Source organism: Scyliorhinus canicula, chromosome 19, assembly GCF_902713615.1.
Source record: "Scyliorhinus canicula chromosome 19, sScyCan1.1, whole genome shotgun sequence".
Classification (NCBI taxonomy): domain Eukaryota; kingdom Metazoa; phylum Chordata; class Chondrichthyes; order Carcharhiniformes; family Scyliorhinidae; genus Scyliorhinus; species Scyliorhinus canicula.
The window spans coordinates 49,698,259-49,719,427 of record NC_052164.1 but is presented as its reverse complement, the minus strand read 5'-3'; the positions used below and the strand labels follow the sequence as shown (position 1 = coordinate 49,719,427).

Genomic DNA, 21,169 nt, shown 5'->3' with positions numbered 1-21,169 from the left:
CTACAATCTGGCCATCTCCCTTTGTTCCCGCGGATTTCCCGACGCTGTGGGGGTGGCCCCAATGGAAAACCCCATTGGCCGGGATGGAGGATCCCGCTGGTGGGGGGGCATGCTGCACCAGAAAATAGGTCTGGTGGGACAGAGAATCCCGCCCCTGATGTTTTCATTGAAAATACGGAGAGGTTTAGTAATAGGGTCGGGCAAATTACATTTCTCATATCGTTGTAGGATGGAGCAGGTTGCTATCTGCTGAACATCCCCAGTGGAACACCTGCTGGTTCTACCATTCACTAGAACCTGAAGACAATAAAATAAATGGGTTGTTTTAAGAAATGAAGTTGTATTGCTGTTTTTAGCCCCTTTTCTGTTAATCCCATTTGTGCTGATCATCGTTTGCCACCAGCGGGATTTTCCAGTCCCGCCAATGTCCAGTGCTTTGCGTGGTTGGGCCATTCCGCTGTTGAGGAACCCGCCGCTTGTGGTCTCTTTCGGTGGAAGCGGAGAAACCCGCCCACAGATTTTCAATCAGGATGCTGGAGTGCAGGAGATCTGAAGCGGTCCACATATCTCTCAGAATGATATCCAACACTGGGTCAGACTGTAGCTAATATCCAAACAAAGAGAAAGACAATCTATTCCATTAGTCGGGACTCAAAATTGTGAAGTGTTGTACAACCTCCAAAACCCAAAAAACAAAGCACACAGGCATAGAAAGCCAAGGTGTGAAGAGAATTTAGATTCAAACAGGAGAATTTTCCTTTGGAGCAACAAGAGAGTAATAATGCAAAGTAACAATAGCCACTCAATACAGCTCCAGTGATTGGGAAGTTCATGGGGTTATGACGGTATTTACAGTGATGAGGTCCTGGGCAGAGGGTCTGTTGTTGCTTTCAGGAGGATCACAGTAACACGGCAGTATTTAAGAAAGTTCCCCAGAACTGTGTTAATATTTACACTGAAAACCATGCATGACAACTCTCACCTGAGCTTCACCCTCCCAGTTTTGAATAGATCAAAAATGGGTTTTGGAGATCAGGGGAGAAGATCAGGAGGTAAAAGATAAAGTCAAAAGCCTAGTGGGCAAAATGCGGAATGCAATTTACACCCAGTAGGAATGTGGGTTTCTGTCTAGTCCCCAATGACCTGATTTGTGTTTTGCTCACCACACTTACTTTCTCCAGCTCTCTGAAGTTGGAAGATTCCAATCCAGATACCAGCAAGACCCTAAACTTTGGAATTTCCCCTAATCCTCTGCACTATCGCCTTTGAGATGCTACTTAGAACCGAACCCTTTGACCATACTGTCCTAACGTCTCTTTGTGTGGCTTGGTGTCAGATTAAATGTGATAATGCTCCTGTTTCCGGAGATTAAATCCGCCATACAGATATAACAAGCTGTTGTTGCTGCTGTAAAAACAGGAGAGCTGAGAGTTACATGAAGTGCAGCAACTGTTGCACTCAGCCAATAAAACTGGGGAAGAATATCCATTACTGGTCAGTACAAGTTGCTGGTCACCCACTTACAGGGCACTAACTATTTGGTCAGATAACAGCCAGGTTCACTGCCTTCATGATAATCAGAGGAGACACACATCCTATCTCTGCACTTAGGTCCAAGCAGGGTCTGGTTGCTTATGTGCAGGATTCATTATCCCATCCCAGAGCTGACAACCTGCCTCAAGGCTGCTGCTCTTAATAAAATTTGCAGGTACAATGGGAATGGCAGATGTGCTCTTAAATGGATCAGTGTGCTTATTGTGAATCACAGAGATGTTTGGAATAGGAAATCAGATCAGATTGTCGCCCTGGGCTGTATGAATTCAATTTTAAACTTGCGGACAATGGAAAAAGGAAGAAGTTTCAAATATAATTGTGCTTTCTTAGTTTAACCCTTAGGATAATTCCAATTCAAATTAAATCGCCCCTGACCACTCCACTTGTTTGTAAGTTGAAACACATTGGGCGGTATTCGCCCCTAACCGGCGGGGCGTGAGGTCCCGGCATACCGGAGTGGCGCCAACCACTCTGGCGTCGGGCCTCCCCAAAGGTACGGAATTCTCTGCACCTTTAGGGGCTTGGCCCACGCCGGAGGGGTTGGCGCCCCGCCGACTGGCGCGAGTGGCCTTTGGCTCCCTGCCGGCCGTTGCGAACGGCCTTTCCGCACCGCCAGCCGGCGCGAACGGCTGGCCGAAAGGCCTTTACCGGCCGGTGTGAGGGCGTGCATGCGCCAGAGCGTCAGCGGCCGCTGACGTCATCCCGGTGCATGCGCGGTGGGGGGGTCTCTTCCGCTTCCGCCTTGGTGGAGGCCGTGGCGGCAGCTGAAGAAAAAGAGTGCCCCCACGGCACTGGCCGCCCGCCGATCGGTGGGCCCCGATCGCGGGCCAGGCCACCGTGGGGGCACCCCCCGGGGCCCGCTCGCGCCGCCTGCTCCCGCCGGCACCAGAGGTGCTCCAATTCCCGCCGGCGGGAGAGGTCTTTCAGCGGTGGGTCTTCGGCCCATTGCGGGCTGGAGAATCGCCGCGGTGGGCCTGCCAACCGGCGCGGAAGGATTCCTGCCCCCGCCGATTCCCGGGTGGCGGAGAATTCTGGCCACGAAGGGGATCTATGCAGGCTCCGGGCGATTGGGTCGGAGAATACCGCCCATTAATTTTCATTTAAAACAGAAATAAAGATGAAATATGAAATAATTACAATGGAATAATGGCTTTGGAATACTAGGTCCCACCCTCCACTCACACACACACAAGGCAGACAAACACAGAGGGGTGGGAAAGGGTGAAAATAAGGTAAATTAAGGTAAAAGTTCATACATTCAATACTCACAGCATTAGGATTTCTATACTCACAGCATTAGGATTTCGAATGAAGAGTCACTTTAGTTTTTATTAAACTGAGCCTTCAGCTCCAGGTTCGCATCCAGATCTCACTCTTCCTGTAGAGACACTTGATTTTTGCATCAGCCCCTGCTTCCAGCTCATGGACAGATTTTAATTTTCTTCAATCTGAAGAGAAACCATGCCCAGACCTGCTGGAATGAGAAAACAGCCCTTAAAACTGGCGTTTGCAATAAGTGGACGGAGGCAGAAGTCTCGTCACGAGAGTTCCTTTTATTTACAAAACCTGCAGCCGAACAACCAGGTGCATTCAGCTTGCTGTCTTCAATGTGAGGGCAGAGGATCTGACACTCCCTGATTAGTGGCCCAATCAGGGAACTCGTATTCTAATTGGCAAATCTCAAAGCCTTGGCCTAAGTCATTACAACCTTCCCCCCCCAAAGTCCGAGGAGCTCCCGTGGTCCTTGTGACTCAGGGGGTCTCCTGCTTAGTTTCTGTGCCGGGTCCGTATCCTTTTGATTTGATTTGATTTACTATTGTCACATGTATTAGTGTACAGTGAAAAGTGTTGTTTCTTACATGCTGTACAAACAATGCATACCGTACATAAGGCAGGAAGGAGAGACTGCAGAATATAATGTCATTGTTATGTCAAGGTGTAGAGAAAAGATCAACTTACTATGAGGTAGGTCCATTCAAAAGTCTGATGGCAGGAGGGAAGAAGCTGTTCTTGAGTCGGTTGGTGTGTGACCTCAAACTTTGGTATCTTTTTCCTGACGGAAGGAGGGGGAAGAGAGTATGTCCGGGTGCGTGGGGTCCTTAATTATGCTGGCTGCCTTTCTGGATGGGAGGCTGTTTTGCGTGATGGACTGGGCTACATTCACAACCTTTTGTAGTTTCCTGGGGTCTTGGGCAGAGCAGGCTCCATACCAAGCTGTGATGCAGCCAGAAAGAATGCTTTCTATGGTGCATCTGTAGAAGTTGGTGAGGGTCGTAGCTGACATGCCAAATGTCCTCAGTCTTCTGAGAAAGTAGTCGTTGGTGGGCTTTCTTAACTATAGTGTCGGCATGGGGGGAACCAAGACAGGCTGTTGGTGATCTGGACACCTAAAAACCTGAAGCTCTCAACCCTTTCTACTTCGTTCCCATTGATGTAGACAGGGGCATGTTCTCCACGACGCTTCCTGAAGTCGATGATAATCTCTTTCGTTTTGTTGTTTTTGTATTGTCGTCGCACCAGTTCACCAGATTCTCTATCTCATTCCTATACTCTGTCTCGTCATTGTTTGAGACGGTGGTGTCATCAGAAAATTTGAAAATTGAGTTGGAGGGGAATTTGGCCACACAGTCATAGGTGTATAAGGAGTATAGTAGGGGGCTGAGGACAGAGCCTTGTGGGGCACCGGTGTTGAGGATGATTGCGGATGAGGTGTTGTTGCCTATCTTTACTGATTGTGGTCTGTAGGTTAGAAAGTTCAGGATACAGTCGCAGAGGGAGGAGCCAAGGCCAAAGCCACGGAGTTTGGAAATGAGTTTCATAGGAATGGTGGTGTTGAAGGCTGAGCTGTATTCGATTAAATAGGAGTCTGACATAGTGTCTTTGTTATCTAGGCGTTCCAGGGGAGAGTGCAGGGCCAGAGAGATGGCGTCTGCTGTGGACCTGTTACAGCGGATCAAGGCAATCTGGGAGGCTGCAGTTGATTTGTGCCATGACTAACCTTTCAAAGCACTCGAGCCATCCTCCACTTTGGCCTCTGATGTAGGGAGGCGTATAACAGCTAGGCGCCAATCTTTCCCGAAATGAGCGCCTGAGTGGCGGTTCACTCCTTTCCTCCGGCGGCAGGGGAACAGCTGCGGCATCATCCATGGTGTCCATATCCGAGTCCGATGTCCTCACCAGTGGAGGGGCGTGAATAGTTTGTCGGGGAGGACTCGCCATGGTGCTCGGTAAACAAATCTGAGGCCCGCACCTGGTTCAGGTGTTTCTTTATTACATGTTTTCCCACACGTACCTGATACGACACAGGTCCTGTCCTTTTTTTTTTTTATAAATGTTTTTATTCAGTTTTCATATTTTATATTGAACAAATTACAAATTGTTAGGAGAGAAAAAGAACAAAAAAAACAAACAAACACGCAAAAATTAACATACATATTTACAGGTAAGCATCTTCGTAGTAGTAACTGCGCCCGCCCCCCCCCCCCCCCCCCTCAACATGTTTATTTAGTTTGGTTTTGGGCCTTAGCTAGCCATCGAACCCCCGTACCGAACCTGTAGCCCCCCCCCCCCTCCCGCTACCTTCCCCCGACTATTCTTCCTCTTGTACATTGGCCACAAATAGGTCCCGGAACAGTTGCATGAATGGCTCCCACGTTCTGTGGAAGCCGTCGTCCGACCCTCGGATGGCAAATTTGATTTTCTCCATTTGGAGAGATTCCGAGAGGTCGGACAGCTAGTCCGCAGCTCTGGGCGGTGCTGCTGACCGCCAGCCAAACAGGATTCTACGGCGGGCGATCAGGGAGGCAAAGGCAAGGGCGTCCGCCCTCCTCCCCAGGAATAGATCTGGCTGTTCTGAAACCCCGAAGACCGCCACTATCGGGCATGGCTCCACCCTCACTCCCACCACTTTGGACATAACCTCGAAGAAGGCTGTCCAGTACTCCACGAGTCTGGGGCAAGACCAGAACATGTGGGCGTGGTTGGCCGGGCCTCTTTGGCACCGTTCGCATCTGTCTTCCACCTCCGGGAAGAACCTACTCATACGGGTTCTTGTTAAGTGGGCTCTATGTACCACTTTTAGTTGCGTCAGGCTGAGCCTTGCGCACGTGGAGGTGGAGTTGACCCTATGCAGTGCTTCGCTCCAGAGTCCCCACCCTATCTCCATCCCCAGGTCGTCCTCCCATTTCCTTCTTGTTGCGTCCAGTACGGTGTCGTCCCTATCTACCAGTCGGTCATACATGTCACTACAGTTCCCTTTCTCTAGGATACTTGCGTCCAGTAGGTCTTCCAGTAGTGTCTGTCGTGGCGGTTGTGGGTACGTCCTTGTCTCCTTTCGTAGGAAGTTTTTGAGCTGCAGGTACCGTAGCTCGTTCCCCCCAGCTAGCTGAAATTTCTCTGTCAGTTCGTCCAGTGTTGCGATCCTGTCGTCCGTGTATAGGTCCCTGACTGTCAGTGTCCCCCCGTCCTGCCTCCACCTTTTGAAGGTGGCGTCAGTCAGTGCTGGTGTGAACCTATGGTTGTTGCAGATGGGAGCCCTGTTCGACATTTTGGTCAGGCCAAGTTGCTGCCGCAGTTGGTTCCAGGATTGGAGGGTGGCTGTCACCACTGGGCTGCTGGAGTGTTTTTTGGGTGGGGATGGGAGTGCTGCCGTGGCGAGGGCCCGGAGGGAGGTTCCCATGCAGGAGGCCTCCTCCGCACGCACCCACTCAGCCTCTGGCTCCTGGATCCATCCCCTTACTCGCTCGGCTGTTGCTGCCCAGTGGTAGAATTGTAGATTCGGGAGGGCTAGCCCTCCCCTGGTTTTTGTTTTTTGTAAGACCTTCTTTGGGATCCTAGCATTTTTACCCCCCCATACGAACGCCATGATGAGTTTGTCCAGCGCTTTGAAAAAGGCCTTGGGGATGTAGATCGGAATGGATCTAAACAGGAAGAGGAACCTGGGCAGTACGTTCATTTTGATCGTCTGAACTCTCCCCGCGAGGGAGAGCGGGAGTGTGTTCCATCTTTGCAGGTCCTTTTTAACTTCCTCCGTCAGGCTGGTGAGGTTCCATTTGTGGATCCCTTTCCAGTCATGGGCTATTTGGATCCCCAGGTAGCGGAATTTATGTCGGGCTTGATTGAACGGCAGCCCCTTTAGTGCTGCCCCCCCCCCCCCCCCTTGCGGGTGTACTGGGAAGATCTCACTTTTGCTCATGTTGAGTTTGTAGCCCGAGAAGGCTCCAAACTCTTTCAGGAGCGCGATGATTCCGTCCATGCTGCTTTGTGGGTCCGAGATATAGAGGAGCAGATCATCCGCATAGAGTGAGACTCTGTGCTCTCTACCTCCCCTTCGGATCCCCCTCCAATTTTTTGCTGCCCTGAGCGCGATTGCTAGCGGTTCAATTGCTAGTGCGAACAGCAGCGGGGACAGTGGGCATCCTTGTCTGGTGCCCCTGTGCAGCTGGAAGTATTGGGAGTTGGTATTGTTGGTCTGTACACTCGCCATGGGAGCGTTGTACAGGAGCTTTACCCAAGCGGTGAACCCTGTTCCAAGCCCGAACCGCTCCAGTACCTCTATGAGGTATTTCCACTCGACTCTGTCGAAGGCCTTTTCTGCGTCCAGGGAGACGATCACCTCTTGTGTTCTCTCCCCGGAGGGGGTCATTATCACGTTCAGCAGGCGCCTGATGTTCGCGGTAAGCTGTCTACCTTTGACAAAGCCCGTCTGGTCCTCTGTGACCACCTCAGGTACACAGTCTTCTAGCCTCTTGGCTAGGATTTTGGCCAGTATTTTGGCGTCTGCATTCAGCAGAGATATGGGTCTGTATGACCCACATTCCGTTGGGTCTTTGTCTTTCTTAGGTATCAGCGAGATTGAGGCCTGTGCTAACGTGGGTGGCAATGTGCCCCTAGCTAGCGAGTCTGTGAACATCTCCCGCAGGTGCGGGGCCAGCGCTGTCGCAAATTTTTGTAGAAGTCCGCCGGGAATCCGTCCGGTCCCGGCGCCTTCCCCGCCTGCATGGAGCTAATGCTGTCCATGATCTCTCCCAGTGCTAGTGGTGCTTCCAGATCCCGTTTTCTGCCCTCTCCCACAACTGGTATGTCCAGTCCGTCAAGAAACCGGTTCATCCCAGCCTTCCCCGTTGGGGGCTCTGAGGTGTACAGCTCTTGGTAGAAGGCCTTGAAGGTTTTGTTAATCCTCTCTGGTTCTGTTTCCAACGTGCCTCTGGTATCTCTGATTTGCGCAATTTCTCTGCTGGCTGCCTGCTTTCTCAGCTGGTGGGCCAACAGGCGGCTGGCTTTGTCTCCGTGTTCGTATAGGGCCCCGCGTGCCTGGCGGAGTTGGTGTACTGCTTTCCTGGTGGAGAGCAGGTCAAAGTTCCTTTGTAATTCTTTCCTCTCCGCCAGGAGTTCTACGGTCGGGGCCTCGGAGTATTTATGGTCTACCTCCAGTATGGAGTCGACCAGCTTCTGCCTAGCCACCCTTTCCTCCCTATCTCTTTGCGCTTTGTAGGCTATGATTTCCCCTCTTAGTACGGCCTTAAGCGCTTCCCAGAACGTGGAGGGTGAGACCTCCCCGTTTTGGTTGATCTCAGTGTACTCCGCTATGGCCTGCGCTATCCTTTCGCTGAAGGCCTTGTCAGCTAGTAAGGCACCGTCCAACCTCCATTTGGGGCGCTGGGCCCTTCCCGTCTCTAGCCGCACATCCATGTAGTGTGGAGCGTGGTCTGATATCACAATTGCGGAGTATTCCACCTTGTCTATCTCTGGAAGCACCGTTTTCCCCACCACAAAGAAGTCAATTCTGGTGTACACGTTGTGTACTGGGGAGAAGAAAGAGAATTCTTTCTCCCCCGGGTGGGCGAATCTCCAGGGGTCTACTGCTCCCATCTGCTCCATATAGTGACTGAGTTCCCTTGCCATGTTTGAGGTTTTCCCCGTTCTGGGGTTTGATCTGTCCGTCGTTGGGTCCTGTACACAGTTGAAGTCCCCCCCCATGATTAGTCGGTGCGTCGCTATGTCCGGGATTTCTGCCATGGTCTTTTGGATGAAGCTCGTGTCGTCCCAGTTGGGCGCATACACGTTAACTAGGACTACCGGCGCCCCATCCAGGGCCCCGCTGACCATGACATACCGTCCCCCTGGGTCCGTAACCGTCTTTGTCGCCCTAAACATTGTCCTCTTGCCAATCAGGATCGCCACCCCCCTGGCCCTTGCCCCATAACAGGAATGATAGGTTTGTCCCACCCAGCCCTTTCTTACCCGCAGTTGGTCCTGCTCCCTCAAGTGCGTCTCTTGGAGGAAGACTATGTCGGCCCTCATGTTTCTAAGGTGGGTGAGGACTCTAGATCTCTTCACTGGGCCATTAAGTCCCCTTACGTTCCAGGTGACTATTCTGGTGGGGGGCTTCTGCCCCCTTGCTCCTGTGGGGTTAACCATATTTGTCCGGTGGACGCGCCCCTGCCCTCTGGGGTTTCCCTTTGTTAGGGGGCCGTCCAGGATGTCCACTATCACTGCTCTCCCCATGCGGTCGGGTCCCTGCGCTCCGGGGTTCCCCCTTGTCCCGGGGACACCCGCCATGGCCGTCCACTGTGTGTCCGCCACGCGGGTAGTCCCCTGCACTCCGGGGGGCCCCTTCACCCACAGACCGTACTGGGTGGGTGTTTGCAGCAGTTCCCTGTTTCGAGCCCTTGTCTGTGGCACTTTGTGGCCCTATTCCCTTTCTGGCCTCTTTTGTCCCTTCGTCCCTGCATTTCCCCTCCCTGGTCTCTCGCCCCCCGAGTGCCCCCCCCCCCCCCCCCCGCTCTATCCCTTTCGGGGATACCCCTGTGTACCCCTCCATTGCCCCTCTCTCCCCCATTCCTGTCCCCATTTGCTCTCCCACCTTTGATGGGTGATCCCCCCCCTCCCCTGCCTGGCGCCTTCCCCCCTGTTGGGGGTGCGCTGCGGCCCTGCTCTGTTGCGCGCCCCCTTCGCTAGCTTTCCTGCTAGCACGGTGGCTCCCCGCTCGGAGGTTGCTGTCCCGCTTCCCCTCTCCCCTCTCCAGTACTCCCGTTCCCTCGTGCCGGGGCCTGGCCTCCCATCTGGAGCGGGCCCTTGGGCATTGGGTTGTTTTTCCTGGGTGTTCCTGCCAGGGGGGAGGGGGCTGGCTTTGCCTCGCCCCTCCCCACCCCCCCGTCGGCATGACGTATCTCCTTGCCATGGGCCCCTCGTCCCTACTTCCCATGGCGTTTTTCCAGCCCGTGCTCCTCAACGAATCTATTCGCCTCGGCAGGGGCTGTAAAGAAATATTCCTTGTGTTGGTATGTGACCCAGAGTTTTGCTGGGTACAGCATACCAAAACGCACTTTGTTCTTATAGAGAGCTGCTTTCGCTCTGTTGAACTCCGCCCGTCTCTTAGCTATGTCCGCTCCAAAATCCTCGTAGATTCGGATGGCGTGCCCGTCCCAATTGCAGGCTCTATTCTCCTTGGCCCAGCGCAGGATTGTCTCCCTATCCCGGTACCGGTGCAGTCTGGCTATAACTGCTCTCGGTTTTTCCCCTTCCTTGGGCTTCGGGCGCAGTGACCGATGAGCTCTGTCCATTTCCGGTGGGGTGGGAAAAGTTTCCCGCCCCACTAAGGAGCCCAGCATCGCAGCCACGAATGTTGTGGGATTTCTACCCTCTATCCCCTCTGGCAGGCCCACTATCTTAATGTTTTGCCTTCTCGAGCTGATCTCCTGGTCGTCTACCCTGCCCTTCAGGCTCCCCTGTGTTGCACTCAGTTTCGCCATTTCCCTCTCCAGGGACATGACCCGGTCGCTCACGTCAGTCGCTGCCTTCTCCAGCTCTTTAATGGTTGCCCCTTGGGCTTCCAGTATCTTCCCTTGGGCATCCACTTTCTCCTCCATTCTGGTCAGAGCCTGCTGCACCCCTGACATGGCCCTGGTCACTGCTGCCTGTGCTGCGGCCTCTGTGTCTGCTTTTAACTCTGCCTTGATTGCCTGCAGCTGCTCCCTCACCACCTCGGCAATGGCTTCCTTCCAATTCACGCCCCCCTCTAACCCCAGGGGAGAGGTTGCCCGCCCGTCCAGCTCTTTTGGATGCGGCGATACATTCTTCCCGCTGCTTCGCGTGTTGACTCGTTCGCCCAAGCTGGTTTGCCCTTTGCCCCGTCTACCTCCGGTGCCCCCTTTCTCTTGGGTCCCTTCTGGCATTTTTTTCTCCCCCTTCCCCTTCATCGTTTCTTCTCTCCTTGTTCTTCTTTTCCCCCTTTTCCGCACCCTATTTTAATTTTATTTATTAATATATATATATATATATATATATATATATATAAAAATATATGTATATATTTTTTTTTAAATGAAAAATTTATTTCCCCCCTTCTTTCCTTTACCCCTTTATTTCACCCCTTTTCTCTTTACCAGTTTTCTTTTGGGTTTTTATTTTAAAAAAAGAACAGAAATATAAGTCTCTTTTTTCTTTTGTTTTCTCTCTCCACTCGCCCAGGAGAGAGAGAGAGAGTCCCCCTTTGTCCTTGCCACGTGGTGGTCACTGCAGTTGGGGGGAGGGGGAGGGGCGAGTGGGCCGGGGCCCGCTGCTGGTTGGGGGGGGGGGGGGGTGGTGTCCCCGCTGCTGGTTGGGGGGGGGGTGGTGTCCCCGCTGCTGGTTGGGGGGGGGGGGTTGGTGTCCCCGCTGCTGGTTGGGGGGGGGGTTGGTGTCCCCGCCGCTGGTTGGGGGGGGGGGGTGGTGTCCCCGCTGCTGGTTGGGGGGGGGGGGGTGGTGTCCCAGCTGCTGGTTGGGGGGGGGGGGTGGTGTCCCCGCTGCTGGTTGGGGGGGGGGGGTTGGTGTCCCCGCTGCTGGTTGGGGGGGGGGTTGGTGTCCCCGCTGCTGGTTGGGGGGGGGGGTGGTGTCCCCGCCGCTGGTTGGGGGGGGGGGGGGTGGTGTCCCCGCTGCTGGGTGGGGGGGGGGGGTGGTGTCCCCGCTGCTGGTTGGGGGGGGGGGGGGGTGTCCCGCTGCTGGTTGGGGGGTGGGTCCCCGCTGCTGGTTTGGGGGGGGGGGAGAAAAGAGGGCCCGCCGCTGCCGCACCGTTCCCGGCCCGCGTGGGGGGGGGGGGGGGGAGAGGGGTTGGACCTGCCGCTGCTGGGCCTCCCTGTCGCCGTTGCTCCTCGCCTCCACCTTCCGCCGCCGCCCGCTCCTCCTCAGCTGCCGCCCGCTCCTCCTCCGCTTCTCCTCCGCTGCCGCCCGCCGCTGCCGCCCGCTCCTCCTCCGTTGTCGCCCGCTCCTCCGCCGTTGCCGCCCGCTCCTCCTCCGCCGTTGCCGCCCGCTCCTCCTCCGCCGTCCGGCCTGTCGGGGGGGTTCCTTCCTGGCGCTTGCGGGAGCCCCTCTCCCTGCGACCTCCTCGCTCGCCGCCCGGAAGTCGAGTCAAATTACAGGTCCTGTCCTGGCCTTGACTGTTCCTGCTACCCATGTGGGGCCATTCGCATTTCTGAGCCATACCTCTTCATCTGTTGAACTGCCTTTCTCGGCGAGTGTTGTCATGGCCCCTGCATTGGGCCTCTGGGCGTTGCTCTACTCTTCCACCTAAATTTGGGAAGAGTAGACTCAACCGGGTTCGGAGTCATCTGCCTATGAGTAGCTCCGCCAGTGCTATTCCCGTTGTGGTGTGTGGGATTGTCCTATAGTCAAGTAGCCAGCGTAACTCTCTGGTGTCCAATGATGCTGCTGATTGGTTTTTTTTCAACCCGACTTTTAGGATCTGAACGGCTCTCTCTGCCAGACCATTTGATGCCGGTTGGTATGGTGCCGTCCTTGTGTGCCGAATGCCATTCGACTTCATGAATTTTGTAAAGTCTTGGCTGGTGAAAACCGATCCATTATCCAAAACTAACATATCCTGGAAACCATGTGTTGCAAACGAGGGGCGAAGTTTTTTGATGGTTGCTGTCGAATTTGCGGAGTTCATTTTGTAAATATCGAGCCATTTGGAAAGGGCATCTACTATTACAAACAAAATACATTGAACACATAGCATGTGGATAGCACAATTGCTTCACAGCTCCAGGGTCCCAGGTTCGATTCCGGCTTGGGTCACTGTCTGTGCGGAGTCTGCACATCCTCCCCGTGTGTGCGTGGGTTTCCTCCGGGTGCTCCGGTTTCATCCCACAGTCCAAAGATGTGCAGGTTAGGTGGATTAGCCATGATACATTGCCCTTAGTGTCCAAAATTGCCCTTAGTGTTCGGTGTGGGGTTGCTGGGTTGTGGGGATAGGGTGGAGGTGTTGACCTTGGGTGGGGTGCTCTTTCCAAGAGCCGGTGCAGACTCGATGGGCCAGGTGGCCTCCTTCTGCACTGTAAATTCTATGAAATAAACAGGTCTGCAAAATCGACTTGAAGTCGCGACCATGGTCTACCCGGCCATTCCCATACGTGCAGCGGGGCTGCCGGTGGCACCTTCTGCCCTTGTTGGCATTCTTGGTACCGACCTACCAATGCTGCTATGTCTGTGTCCAGGCCCGGCCAACAGACATGGGTCATGGCCAGCATCTTCATTTTCAAAACTCCAGGTTGCCCATGATGTAGTTCAGCTAGCATGGCTTTTCGGCTATTACTCAAGCCCCCCATAGCAGTATCCCACCTTCCACAGTGATCTGCTCTCTTCTGCTCCAGTCAGGATGGGGTTCTGTGTGGACCGGTCTTTCCATCTCCTCCGTTAGCATCCTGGACGTGATTTTCCCAGCCCGGGGCTGGGCCGGAGAATCCCCGCAACCGGGGATCCTCGCAATACGCAGCCCCGACGCCGGCACACGGAGTTCATTTTGTCAAAGCAACTGCAACCTCCTCCCTTGCCCCCCACAGCAACCTAAGATACACCTCATCTGACCCCGGGGATTTAAGGCCATCTCCGCGGAGCGCAGTGGAGAATCAGCGTCATTGACGCCAGCGTGGTTCCGTCGCGGGTCCGTCGATTCTCGGCCCGGCATGGGCCGGGCGGCTGCTCTTAAAAGATAGAGTCTCGCCGGCACCGTCCACATCTGGTCGCAACCGGCAGGACCTCTGCACGCAGGGTCGGGGGGAGGCCTGTGGGGGGGCTCCGACCCCGGGTGGGCCTCCGATGGAGCCTGGCCCGCGATTGGGGCCCACTGACCTGCGGGCCGGCCTCTCACTCCTGGGGCCTATTTTATTCCGCGTCGGCCCCTGAACTCCCGCGCCATGTTGCTTCGGGGCCGGCGCGTTGAGGAAAGCCACCGCGCATGCTCAGGTTGGCGCCGCCGCCATTGTGCATGCGTGGATCCCGAAGTGCACAGTTCGTGCCGGGCTGGAATGGCGTGAACTGCTCCAGCGCCGTACTGGCCCCCTGTGGGGGCCAGAATCAGTACTCCCAGCGGCCCGTTAATGCCGTCGTGAAATGCGACGGTGTTTCCGACGGCATGGAGTCTGCCGCCGAATGGGAGAATCCCGCCCCCATGTGTTTGATTTTTGATAAAACCACGTCCCTTGGAGCCCACAAACAAATGTTTTGTGCGGCCACTGGCAGGGTATCCTTTGCCGCCTGTAGTAGAGTTGGATCCGGGCCAAAGCTATTGGTGGCACCGCTTTGTCTTCTTTCAGCAAACCCATCAATGGCTTGTGGCCTGTGATTGTAGTGAAATTCCGTCCGTACAAGTACTGGTGAAATTTCACAGCCAGTCCTTCCTTTTCAATTTGGGCATACTTTCATTCTGCTGCTGCTAATGTCCTGGAAGCAAACGCTATAGGCCTTTCTGCCCTCTGTGCCAGATCTTGACCGGGGTAAGAGTAGGTCCCATTAGGCAACAAATGTAGCAATTTGTGTGTAGAACTGGGATATATATGTGAGATTTTAAGTGAGTACTTTGCATCTGTGTTCACTGCGGAGAAGGATGATGTAGGTAGAGAAGTCAAGGAGGCACGTTGCGATTTACTTGAATGACTTAACATTGAAGGGCGAGGACATATTCACAGTTTTAACGGATTGGATTGGATTGGTTTATTGTCACATGTATCGAGGTACAGTGAAAAGTGTTGTTCTACATGCAGCTCAGATTCTTCCGTACTTGAAAAGAAAATACATAATCGGGCAACATAAAATACACAATGTAAATACATAGACACAGCCATCGGGTGAAGATATCAGATCAGTCCGTAAGAGGGTAATTTAGGAGTCTGGTAACAGCAGGGAAGAAGCTGCTTTTGAATCTTTTAGTGCATGTTCTCAGACTTTTGTATCTCCTGCCCGATGGCCTTAAATCCCCGGGGCCAGATGAGGTGTATCCTCGATTGCTGTGTGTGTGTGTGTGTGTGTGTGGGGGGGGGGGGGGGGGGGGGGGGGGGGGGGGGGCAAAGGAGGAGGTTGCAGTTGCTTTGACAAAAATAGTCAATCTTCTCTGCTCACAGGAGAGGTGCCAGAGGTCTGGAAGACAGCTCATGTGTTGCCATTATTGTCCCAAGTAGGGACAAACCAGGAAATTACAGGCCAGCGAGTCTAACTTCAATGGTAGGTAAACTACAGGAAAAGATTCTGAGGGACAGAATTCATCTCCACTTGGAGAGGCAAAGATTAATCAAGGATAGTCAGCATGGTTTTGTCAAAGTGAGGTCATGTCTTACAAATTGGATTGAATTTTTTGAGGAGGTGACTGGGTGTGTAGATGAGGATAGTGCGGTTGATGTAGTCTGCATAGGCTTTAGTAAGGCTTTTGACAAGGTCACACATGAGAGACTGATGAAACCATTGGATTCAGGGCAATTTGTTAAACTGGATCCAAAACTGGCTTGATGGTAGGGGAAAGAAGCCATGATGTGGAGATGTAGACGTTGGACTGGGGTGGGCACAACAAGAAGTCACCCGATGATGGAGCTACGCTCCAAAAACAAGTCATTCCAAACAAACCTGTTGGACGTTAACCTGGTGTTGTAGGAGAAAGAAGATAATGGTTGGGTGTTGTTTTTGTGATTGGAAGCCCGTGTCTAGTGATGTTCCACTAGGATCAGTGGTGAGTCTGTTGTTGCTTGTAGTATACATTAATAATCTGGATGTGACTATAGGAGGTATGATAAGTAAGTTTGCAGATGACGCAGAAATTGGTGGTGTAGTAAATAGTGAGGAGCAAGGTCTTAGATTACAGGACAGTATAAATGGCCTGTTAGAAGGGTAGAAGAATGGCAAATAGAATTTAGGACATAGAACATACAGTGCAGATGGAGGCCATTCGGGCCATCGAGTCTGCACCAACCCAATTAAACCCTCGCTTCCACCCTATCTCCATAACCCAATTACCCCTCCTAAACTTTTTTCGTCACTAAGGGCAATTTATCATGGCCAATCCACCTAACCTGCACGTCTTTGGACTGTGGGAGGAAGCCGGAGCACCCGGAGGAAACCCACGCAGACACTGCGGACTCTGCACAGACTGTGACTCAGCAGGAATCGAACCTGGGACCCTGGTGCTGTGAAGCCTGTCATGCGAGAGTACCTTTAAGAAATGGGTGTTTATAAATGGGTGTGTATATAAATATCTGTAGTGAGAGTACCTTTAAGAAATGGGTGTTTATTACTGTAGTGATGTCAGAGAGTGGGTGGGGCTGGGCTGTCTGTCCGCTTTTTACTCTCGTTTTAGGCTGTTCGCTGCAGGGTGTGTTTTAGTTTCGTTTTCAGAGCTGTATAGCTGCAGTCATAGCCAGAAGGTGTATTAGAGTCTCTCTCTCTAATCTAAAGAATTTAAATCGATCCTTTGGTGATTTAAAACTAATAGCTGCTCTTAGCAGTGACTTTAACCTGATGTACTTGTGTTGAAAGGTTTTTTTATAAGTCTTCTGGATGTTAAAAGTAAGAAGTCTTTTGAATGATTCACCTGAGGAAGGAGCTGCGCTCCGAAAGCTCGTGTTTGAATCAAACCTGTTGGACTTTAACCTGGTGTTGTAAGACTTCTTACTGTGCTCACCCCAGTCCAACGCCGGCATCTCCACATCATGGATGTTAAAAGGACAGCTTAAGAATTACTTAGTGTTGTATTCTTTGGGGGTTGTATTTGAATTAATGGTTGCTAAGATATTCACTATGTTTTAAAAAGGTTAACTTGAGTTCATGGAATAAACATTGTTTTGCTTTTAAAAAATACTTTTCCATTACTGCTGCACCACAGCTATAGAGTGGGCCAAATGCTCCCCATGCCACTGCAGCCACCTGGGGGGGGTGGCCACGTCCCGATTCCAAAATGGGTGCCCGCAAAGAGTGCAGGGTAAATTGGCCAGCTACAGGGAGGTGCAAGGTTTCCTGTGTATTAAGATTTGCAGAACCCAGACAGAACTGAAACCAATAGCCATCTACATACAAATGAGCGATCCCCAGAAACAATCAGAAACATTGAATCAATCGGGACCAAACCAGACTCCCCGGCGCCAATGGGAGCTAGGACAAAGGAAGGTCAACGGACACATAGGGCTAACGATCAGGGAACAACTCCAGTATTGCAGAAATCGATAAAAACGATTGGGACATGGTCCAATTAATTGGGACCAAGTCCGGGGTCTGCCCAAAAGGGCGCGAAACCCCTGGGGACAATAAAGTAGAGTCCCCAAGTTCAGTTTGCTCTCTTGGCAGCTCTCAAAGAACTCTTGACCATGACTCTCAGCGAGGAGAGACCTGCCTAGCAGCTACATCAACCAAGTAAGTCTCAAGTCAACGCACGCTATGAGATAGACGCTCCTAGCTACTATTCCATACCAGCTTGAAGCCAGCAGAATCAGAACCGGACAAAGGCCATTGTTCCTCTGACCTGGTGGGCCATTCAAAAGCTAAGTATAAGCCATTAGTAGCAGTGATAGTTTAGTAAGTAGAGTTTATGCATGAGTAGTGATTGACTGTGTGTATAATAAATGTGTTTTGGTTTGAAACTTACTAACTGGTCTATTGAGTTATTGATCAGCACTTGGCTTTGAACCTCATGGTGGTATCAGAAAGATAGCTGGCGACTCTAGAGCAAAGTTTATTAAAACACAGCAATTAAGTAAAAGCATAACGAGCAACACCACAATCTAGTAAAATTTGTGGGTCAGATGAACTCTATGATAGTTTCTCTAAACCCTGGCACATAACAAGCCACAGTGCTAATCACTTGTGCTACCATGTTGCCCTTTTAATTGAACCATGAAAAGTGTGAAGTAATGCAATTTGGGAGGACTAACAAAGCAAGGGAATATACAATGAATGGTCGGACCCTAGGAAGTACGGAGGATCAAAGGAAACTTGATGTGCAGGTTCACAGATCTTGAAGATGGCAGGACAGGTAGATAATGTGGTTAAGATGGCCTGTGGGATTCTTGCCTTTATTAATCGAGGCATTGAATATAAGAGGTGAGAGGTTATGTTGGAGCTGTGTAAAATGTTGGTTAGGCCCCAGGTGTATTGTGTACAGTTCTGGTCATCTCACTATAGGAAGGAAGTGATTGCACTGGAGAGGGTGTAGAGGGGATTCACCAGGACATTGCCTGGCCTGTAGTGTTTCAGCTATCAAGAGAGACTGGATAGACTTAGTTTCTTTACCCTGGAACAGTAAAGGCATAGGGGGGACCTGATTGAGATGTATAAAATTATGAGGGACATAGATAAGATGGCTAGGAAGGTACTTTTCCCTTTGAGGAGCGGTCAATAACCAGGGATAATGGGCAGGAGGTTTAGAGGAGTTGTGAGGAAACCCTTTTTTCAACCAGAGGGTGGGTAGAATCTGGAACTCACTGCTTGGAACAGTGGTAGAGGTAGGAATCCTCACAGCTTTTAAGTTGTACTTCGATGAACACTTGAAATGCTGTTGCATACAAGGCTATGTGCCAAGCGCTGGAAAATAGAATTGGAATAGTTGATGGCCAATGAGGATGGGGTGGCTAAAGGGCCTTTTCTGGGCTGTAAAACCTTATGAATCAAATTGAATCATGGAGTAGCTTACCCTGCTGCCTGACCTCCTCCTGTTCAAAGAACAAAAAAGTACAGCACAGGAACAGGCCCTTCGGCCCTCCAAGCCTGCGCCGACCATGCTGCCCATCAAAACTAAAATCTTCTGCAATTCCGGGGTCCGTATCCTTCTATTCCCATCCTATTCATGTATTTGTCAAGATGCCCCTTAAACGTCACTATCGTCTCTGCTTCCACCACCTCATCTGGCAGCGAGTTCCAGGCACCCACTACCCGCTGTGTAAAAAAACTTACCTCGTACATCTCCTCTAAACCTTGCCTCTCACACCATAAACCTATCCCTTTGAACTACACACACGTTTTGGCTGTCTAAATTGGAGTTGCAAAGAGAAAAGAATAGTACGGGGCAGACTCCAAGCAGTAGGGAATTCAAGGAAACCATTGGCTCATTGTAAGTGCAATTTTTAAAAAAAAAAAATTTTTTTTTAATAAATTTAGATTACACAATTATTTTTTCTATTAAGGGGCAATTTAGCGTGGCCAATCCACCTACTCTGCACATTTTTGGGTTGTGGGGGTGAAACCCACACAGACACGGGGAGAATGTGCAAACTCCACACGGACAGTGACCCAGAGCCGGGATCGAACCTGGGACCTCAGCGCCGTGAGGCGGTTGTGCTAACCACTAGGCCACCGTGCTGTCCTTTGTAAGTGCAATTTGTCCTCTTTATAAACTGAACTCTTCACTACACTTGATATGTCCTTCAGGAGTCCAGGTCAGGATGTCAAGACTATCATCATTCCTGTCAGCTGTTCTTTCCCCTTTCACCTGGCTTACTGACCACCTGACTAATTCCAGGCCAGAGTCAAGAGCCATTGCCCATTTCATTCCTGCCCATTCACCTCACCATTCCCTCCCATCCACACTGCCCCAACTGTGTCTCCTCAAACTGGGGCGACAATGCCTGGAGGATCCCCTAACAAGAACCCCATCCCCTTTCACCAGATGAGTTCAGAAGGCCCAGTGCCATTAGATCGCTTCAGGGTTGCCCTTTGTTGGTGGGCTTGGGAGAGATTGGGAGGAATGGGATGGGTTGATGTAGGATTGGTACCCAGGGAAGTGGAGTGGGTTTGAAAAGGAAACATAAGAACATAGGTATTAGGAGCACAAGAAGGCAATTCAGCCTTTCGAGCCTGCTCCACTATTCAGTCAGATCATGGCTGATCTCCTCTTGGTCTCAAATCCACCTCCCTAACTGTTCCCCACATCCATTCAACCCATTTTCTTTATCATAACTGTATCTATCTCCTTTTTCAAACCATTTAACAACTTGGACATCACCGCACTAGGGGCAGCGAGTTCCACAAATCACCATCCTCTCAACATATATGTGACCTCTTGTTTTAAATTGTCCTACAAGGGGGAATATTTAGTCTATGTTTACTTCACCAATCCCTTTTTAGTTATTTCATATACCTCGATCAGATCCCTTCTCATCCTTCTAAACTCCAGCGAGTATAAGCCCAAACTGTTTAATCTCTCCCCATACATCAACCTTTCCATCCCCGGAATCGTCTGGTGAATCTCCTCTGAACTGTCTCCAAGACCAGCACATCCTTCCTCAAATAAGGAGACCAAAACTGGACACAATACTCCACATGTTGTCTCACCAACACAACTCTACAATTGCAACAACACTTTGCCACTTTTATACACCAGTCCTTTTGCAATGAACAATAGCGTTCCATTTGCCTTTTAAATTCCATGCTGTAACTGTATATGGACTTTGTGACTCATGAAGAAAGACACCCAAATCCCAGCCGCATTTTGAATCTGCTTTCCATTTAAGTAGTAATTTGCCTTTCTATTTGTTTGACCAAAATAGACAACCTCACACTTATCTACAATAAGTTCCATCTGCCAAATTTTGGCCCAATCTCCTAACCTATCTATATTCCTATATAAAATCTTTATCTCCTCTTTACTGCCTGCTTTCTCACCTATTTAACAATAATGTTTGTCACAAGTAGGCTTACATTAACACTGCAATGAAGTTACTGTGAAAAGCTCCGAGTCGCCACATTCCAGCACCTGTTCGGGTACACTGAGGGAAAATTCAGAATGTTCAAATTACCTAACAACACGTCTTTCAGGACTTGTGGGAGGAAACCGGAGCACCCGAAGGAAACCCACGCAGACACATGGCGAACGTGCAGATTCCACACAGACAGTAACCCAAGCCAAAAATCGAACCTGGGATCCTGGCGTTGTGAAGCGACAGTGCTAACCACTGTGCTACTGTGCCGCCCATTGTGCTACAATGCCACCCATTTTTGCATCATCCACAAATATTGCTATGTTACACACTGTCCCTGCTTTTAGATTATTTATATAGATTGTGAACAGTTGATGTGAGGTCTGATCCCTGCGGCAACCCGCGAGTTACAGTTCGCCAGCCAGAGAAGGACCCATTTATCCCAAACCTCTGCTTTCTGTCAATTAGCCAATCCTAAATCCAATCTAGAACTCTACCCCCAATCCCCTGCGATCTCACCTTCTCGACAGTCTTTTATGCGGCACCTTGTCAAACGCCTTCTGGAAGTCCAGATGTACCACATCCACAGGTTCTCCCTTCTCCACCTTTCTGGTTACATCCTCAAAGAACTCAAGCAGGTTTGTCAAGCATGACTTACCCTTCATAAAACCATGTTAACACTGGTGGAT

At 51.3% G+C, this 21,169-nt stretch overlaps 1 protein-coding gene across 1 annotated transcript in view; it reads left to right on the top strand.

Annotated features, from left to right (window-relative positions):
* LOC119954179 (cytochrome b561) overlaps positions 1–21,169 on the top strand; it is a 63,640-nt gene that overhangs the window by 26,099 nt on the left and 16,372 nt on the right. The gene's annotated exons all lie outside the window — the stretch shown is intronic.